Source organism: Pinus tabuliformis, chromosome X (assembly GCF_031772625.1).
Source record: "Pinus tabuliformis cultivar Carrire ecotype Pingquan chromosome X, CPIR1, whole genome shotgun sequence".
NCBI classification, from domain to species: Eukaryota; Viridiplantae; Streptophyta; class Pinopsida; order Pinales; family Pinaceae; genus Pinus; species Pinus tabuliformis.
Window position 1 is genome coordinate 1,534,002,136 of NC_142308.1, and position 7,493 is coordinate 1,534,009,628.

Sequence of the window (7,493 nt, forward strand, 5' to 3'; positions counted from 1 at the left end):
AAGGAGTTATGCCATGATTTCTAACGCTTAGAAGAGGGATTTGAGCAGACAGAGGCAGGGAGACAGAAAGCCAAGAAGAGGAAATGAACAGACAGTGCCAATTACCTTTAAAGCCACAGACAGAGAGCAAATGGAGGCAAGTAGTATTGGAGGAAGTGCTGAGATAGAGTAAAGACAGAGATAGAGAGTGATAGAGAGAGTCTTTGTACTCAGAGAGGCTTGAGGGGTTCAATAAAAACTCTTGTTGTTGTATCTGTTGAGTGTTAAGACTCAAATTGAGCTCATACTATTGTAAACCTCTGCTTTAGAAGACATAATAGAGAAGTCACCACAGAAGGCTGGACCAGGAGATGTAGCCTAGCAGTGTTGGGTGAACTCCTTATTAAATTTGTTGTGTTTATGTGTGTTGTCTATTATGCTTCTTTACTGCTTCATTGTCTATGTATTTCTCAATCTTATCGATCCATTGCATAAAGTAACATAGGAAAATCCATGCACATGAGTATGTAATACCTTAATAATTGTCTAAGATCTCATTTTTAGATCAAGTGGTATGAGAGCTTTAGGTTTGCTAAGGTTAGACAAGCTTGTGATGGATTGATGAATGCTAACTAGGTCAAAGCTCAAATTATGAGAAGGAGAATTGGTTGAGGCTAACCCAGAAATTGGAAGAGTCTATCCTAGGAGGAAGATGACAGAAGAAATTCCCTTGGAATTAGACTCTCGGTTCATGCAGAGTTTCATGACCATGAGACCCATGGTAGAAGAAATGTATCGAGAACTTAAGAAATTCCAAGGGGAAATCCCTTCAAGATCTCAAACAGGAAAAGGGGTAGAGGAACCTCTTCTAGTTGCCCATTCAGAAGGCAAAGGGAAAGGGGAAGAACCTCCTCCATCAACACCTCCTTCTAGACTTGAAAATAAAAAGAAGAAGACTTATGTGATTAAATTAGATGAAAATTTGATTTGCCAATATATGATGGAGAATTAAATGCAGAAAAGCTAGATAACTAGATTGGAAAAATTGAGGTATATTGCAGGGTGTAGAACATCGATTCAAAAAGGAGAAATATTTAGCTGGCCATCCTTTGCCTTGGAGGAACTACCCTAGTGTGGTGGGAAGGTAGGACACAAGCTGATTTGAAGAAGCATGGTAAAATTCTTTCTACCTGGAGTGAATTTGTTTCTGCCATTCAAAAAAAATTCTATCCACTAGCTTATATGCAACAAGCCATGATGAGTTGGCAAACTCTTCACCAATTAAAGGGGCAAAGTGTACAAAGCTATACCCAGGAATCTAGGAAAAGAGCTTTAGTTCTAGGCATTTCTCTAGACTCACTTGAAACTTTGTTGAAGTATATAGGTGGTCTACATAGCTATTTGAGGCTACACATCAACAGGTTAGAGGCAAGAATGTGAACCCAGAGATTGGGGGATCATCAAAACCCACTGCAAGCAAGAAAAAGAAAAAGAATAAGCAAAAATGCAAAGAGAGGAAGGAAAACGCTGTACAGAAAAACAAACCTTCATGCACTCACTGCAAGAAGGATGGACATGATGATGAACATTGCCAGTCTTTGCATCTAGAGCTGAAACCCAAGAAATTCGATGGAAAGAAGAAGAAGACTGTTGTTGCTATACAGAAAGATTTTGGTTCAGACTCAGGTGATGAAACAACAATCACAACTACAGGTATAAAAGGTTATCCGCTCTAGAGAATGTAGAGATCAAGAAGAAGGTACAGGAGTTGCTCGATAAAGGGTTCATAAGACCAAGCACATCACCATGCAGATCTCCGATCATGTTGGTGAGAAATAAAGATGGTTCGTGGAGGATGTGCATTGATTACGCAACATTAAATAAAATAACGATCAGAAATCGTTATCCCCTTCCTCACATTGATGATCTATTGGATCAGTTGAAAGAAGCTATTTACTTTTCCAAGTTGGACTTGCGTAGTGGCTACCATCAGATCAGAGTAGTAGAACCAGATGCATGGAAGACTACTTTCAAAACAAAGCAAGGGCTGTATGAATGGTTGGTTATGCCTTTTGGCTTAACTAATGCTCCTGCCACTTTCGTGAGAGTTATGAATGATGTACTTAGGCCTTTTATTGATGATTTTGTAATTGTATGTTTAGATGACATTCTTGTTTTCAGTAAAACATGGGAAGAACATTTGAAGCATGTAAAGCAGACCCTAGATGTTTTGAGGAAAGAAAATCTTTATGTTAAGTTATCAAATGTGAATTTGGAAAAACATCTTTGAATTATTTGGGTCATATTGTTAGGGGTGGTGAACTGAAGATAAATCCCTCTAAGGTTGAATTCATTGTGAACTGGCCTAAACCCAAATCTGCTACAGAAGTTAAAAGCTTCCTAGGATCAGCACAATATTGGAGAAAGTTTATTGCTAACGTTTCCTTGATTGTAGCTCCCTTACATGCTTTGAAAAGATTGAACAAGGTGTTTTAGTGGGGAGGCAAACAGAAGAAAGCCTTCGACACTTTGAAAGAAAAAATTAGTATAGAACCAGTACTAGCATTGCCAGATCTGCAAATACCATTCAAAATTGAAAGAGATGTCAGTGACTATGCCATGGGAGAAATGTTGATGTAACATGGTAAACCCATATGTTATCATTCTGAGACATTTAATTCTGCAGTAGTTAATTATTCCACAGTTTCATCTAGTCATCAGATATAAGGCATACACAATAAATTTGCAAATATGTTGTCTAGACCAATCATAAATGCATCTACTATACTTAAGCATAATTCCGTATTGAATGAAATCTACATTGAACAATATGCTCAAGATGTAGATTTTAAAGATGTATATGCAACTTTAAGTCATGGTAAACAAGCAGAAGAATTGGATTATCATGTTAAGGACCAACTCTTGCATCATTTGTTAAAGTTATGCATTCCACAAACTGAAAGAGTTAACATAATCTGAGAAGCACATACTTCTCTAATATCAGGTCATTTTATTGTAAGCACAGTTGCAAGGATTTCGTTATTGGCCAAGAATGCATGAGACAGTTTCTAGATATATTAAAGGGTGTACCATGTGTGCTAAAAGCAAGCCAACAATAGAAAGCTAGGCTTGTACACTCCACTTCCAGTTCCTTCTAGTCAATGGGAAAGTGTGTTGGCTTATAGGGGCCTGACCTAGGTTTAGAAGTGAGCTAGCCAAACAAATCTAGCACTACCGGCCCTTTCGGCAACAATCCGCAGAGCACAGACTAAAGTCCCACACTAGGTAGTTTGGGAGGGTGCTGGAACCAGGTTTCCGTAATTTAGGGATGTCTAAATGAGGTTTGGAGAGGTCTTGATCCAGTATTTCTTGCTTGCACTGCTCCGCACAGATGTCTAACCTTCGCATAGCCCCTGTACTGAGCGCGAAGAAGTGGTGTCTAGATCCCTTACCCGTAGTAGGTTATTATTATAGATCTAAGTTAATTCGGTCATCTTTATTAATCATTCAATATTTATAACAGATGATCGTAAACATAAACCTTAAAAAAATATGCATAAAACCATAACAGAAGAACAAGCACTCAGATCTATGAGCAGATGCACAATATTTCAGAAGCACTTATCTTTTATTAATCTTCTGTTCCAATACAATCCAATTCCACCCTACGCACTCAGCTGTAGGGGTCCTCGCACACAATTGCAGACTCTACCAGGCCTCTGCACACACAGCTGTAGAGCCTACTCTTACTACTACCAATCACGACACGGACTTACAGACTCAGTGTGAATATCACCTTTAGAAACGCATACACTTAAGAACTAAACTAGTCAAAAACTGCCTCTGCTCTTAGAGCCTCACTCTATTTATACATTCCCATGGTTCGCGGACCATGGGTAGGCCAACCCATTCTATATTAAATTACAATATTTTAGGTAGACAACCCTTTGACTTGACTCATTACAATTCACAGTCTGTGCACTTCGCGGAGCCTTTACAATACCAATACCCAAAATTGTGGGCTTTAAGCCCCAAAACCGTTACGCGGGGGATCTGATGCCTAATAGGCCCCCAACACAATCATCGTGACTCATCCCGAGTCACTCGCTAGGTGCAATGATCTTCATTCGAAGTCCATCCAACAACATCTGCACTTTGCTTACATCCGCAACTCATTCGTCTGTTGTCTGTTGTACCCGTTGTGCGCGTATCTCCGATGCTTCGTCGGATGATCTAAAATTTATCTAAGAAAAACAATTAAGGTATTACAGACTCATATGCATGGATGTGCCTATGTTATTTTGTGCAACGGATCCATAAGATTGCGAAATACACAGGCACTGAAGAAATTAGGAGAAACATAACAAGCAAACATATAAACACAAGAAGTTTAATAAGGAGTTCACCCAATACTCCTGGGCTACGTCTCCCAGTCCAGCCTTCAGTGGTGGCCTCTCTATTAGGTTTTCAAAGTAGTGTTTTTACAACAATGAGCTCAATTTGAGTATCACTCAGCAGACATAAATCAACGAAACTGTACTTGGATCCCCCAAGTCTCTGGAGTACACAGACTTTAAAGCCAATATGCTTTCTGACTATTCGTTTCCACTTCTCGACTCCCTAGTTTCCCTGCCTCTATCCATCTGAATCCCTATGTTCGGCATAATCATCACAGTATAATGCCTCACAGGGAGGTGGCCACCTATTTTGTAACAAAATAAGAGTCAGTTCTCTTGGACGTCTTTGAAATGACCATTTTTACCGTTAACTCCAAAAATGCCCGCAAAACATGCTCTTCTGTCAATGCATCGTCCACGTCAGACTTCAAATCTTATACAACTATGCCTGTTTACCCCATTAAATCCGGTCATCCATCGGATTGCGTCTCCATCATCAATCTGGAGCCTCCAGATCCTACGGTCATCATCCATATCGGGCGGGTAAGTAACATGATGTTTACCCGTCTGATATGAGCGATTTTATCTCTCTTCCGCTAGATGCATGGCACCCATTGTGTGGCATCAGGCGGGACTCGGTTGAAACTGCTTACCACTCGAATCCCTTCCGATATTTTTCCGGTTTTTGTGGGACTCCACCTTTGATGGAATCGGCACGATATCCGTTACATTCTATAACTTTTCGGGTCCGAGCACTCGGGGCTTTTCCTTATCTGAGGGGTTTTCCTCAAAAACTGCCCCAGTTTCTTGAATTGACCTCTGGTTTTTCCAATTTGTGTCAGCTTGCGTTACCATGGACCGAGGGTCTGTGTGCTGGATCGAGGTTCCTCGTTGCTTCGCACTGATCACAAATTGCAATTTTCACGAGGATATCTCTGATAGCTTTGATCTTTATAAGACTTTGAAACTTTGGCATGATTTTTAAAGAGTTCATGAAAACGTAGAGATTGTTCTAGGATACAATTTGGATCACAACCTTCCCATCGAAAAAGCATTTGGACCACCAAAAGTTGGTTTTTAAGCATCAATCAAGTGAGGGTATAGATTCCTTGCTTGCCCAATTTCTATCCAATTTTCACTGCTTGGTTTTGAACCTTTGAGCCCAATCCTAAGGTACTCAACATCCCCTTTGTGCGTAGTTCTCACCTTCCTGTCTAGAACTGTATCTTCCTGCAACTCGTTGAGATATTCAGGCAATAGATCATCAATAGAAGGCAATTGACTCTGCCCTTCGGGATCTTTAACCAATGAAGGTTCAAATAGCCTGAAGCTGTCTGCATTAACAATTGAGTAGATTTGCGGTTCTCTCAAGTATTATTTTATACTTTTTCGGGCTTGGGAGACACAAATTTACGAAAAAGGTCAACCCTGGAGTCTTCTTAAGTTTTTCAGACTCTCTAAAATTGAAAAACGCCGAGTTTCTCCTATACTTGACTCGTTAAAATTTCACAGTAAAGGACCTGTTCGATTACAAACAGGAACAGACCACTCCTTCTTATCAAGAAAATGTTATCCTCCTCAAGATTGTAAAAAATAAAGAGGTACTTGCTAGAAATGGTGGGGGAAAAGAGAGGAAAATGAGCCTATTTGTTATACTTTGTCTCGGAAAAACCTTATCACCACTCTTGAACACGACACTTTTCATTCACCTGGGTTGGGAAATCCTTTGCCTAACAGTTGATCAAACCACATTGAAAGTATTTAGCCGGTTTCCGGGTATTAACTTTGGTACAATTGTCACCAAACCATCTGTAGTGTCGTTATGTGTTGAAGAGGAGTCTTGCAAATAAACCATTCATCTGCAAAATATTTGTCATCCATCTTGACCATCCCTGAGTCAGTCCTTATAGCTACATTTCTTCAACTTGATCTATGATTTCGTGTTGTGGGCTTGCCTGCAACGGATTAATTTCTATCGACTTCAGTTCATTATCTAGAAAGATGATCTAGGAATCATCAGTACCTTGAAATCTGCATGCCTCAATGGAAGGTTTCTCGCCTTTGACGACAATTTACATCATTGACTTTCGATTGAAGGATTCCATGACACGTTCGACATCAACACATCTACTCACATCTCATGGATTGTACTGGGTACTTTGAGAGCCATTGACATCACTGGTGGTCTCTCTCACACTTGTTAACAGTTTACATCATTGATTGGTAATCAAGTGGTTTCTACCATGTTCGACATCAACTCATTTATTCGCATGGATAGAATCGTACTATTTCGGGAAGCAGAAATGAAGACCCTGGATCTAGTTTTCGCCATCCAGGCTGCGAGGAGTTTTGTATTCATTATACAGTAGACTAATTATAAACAGATGGTTGCATCCATACTGTGTCTACATGTGTCTATGATTATGATGTATTGCGAAATCATTCCTATATCAGAGCAGTAGTTAGTTCGTTAGTTAAGTTTTTCATCTGAGTATGGGAATGCCTACCTCAGCGATGATATGATCTCATATATGTATTTTGTGTTGAATATTTGCAGGTTCCGACTGGGCTCTCCACAAGATAATCCTCGAAATGATAAAGTGCTTCACCCTTCCTAGATGATATAAAACCCTGATCTACTACAGACCTCGCACTTTAGGGGGAAATCTGTTACACTAAAATTTGTCACCATGACTATTTGCAGTCAGTATGGCTCCATCAATAACCATACTGTCCTCCTTGGCAAGTCTTATACCTCTACTCCTCATTTCAAACTCCAAAAAACAGAGAAAGCCTTTTAAAAATCAATATAACTCTGGTTCCGCACTTTCTCTTACTCTTACCTGCGGACCCGCACCTCAAGTACATAATACCTGCGTACTTGTACGCTCTGTCTGTAAAGGGGTGGGTGCGTACCCCTGTAAAAGTCAAAAGGCGCAAGTTTCACTTCAAAAAACTTACTTGCGGTCGATTCTAGAGCATTTTAGAAGATGGTTTGATGTGGTTTGAGCGCCTCCAGATGGTTCATGCATCCCAATGAAAGAGGAACTTATCCCATGACGATGGGAGCTATCCCTTTGAAAGAGGGTCTTATCCCATTGATGGTGGACCTGTTTA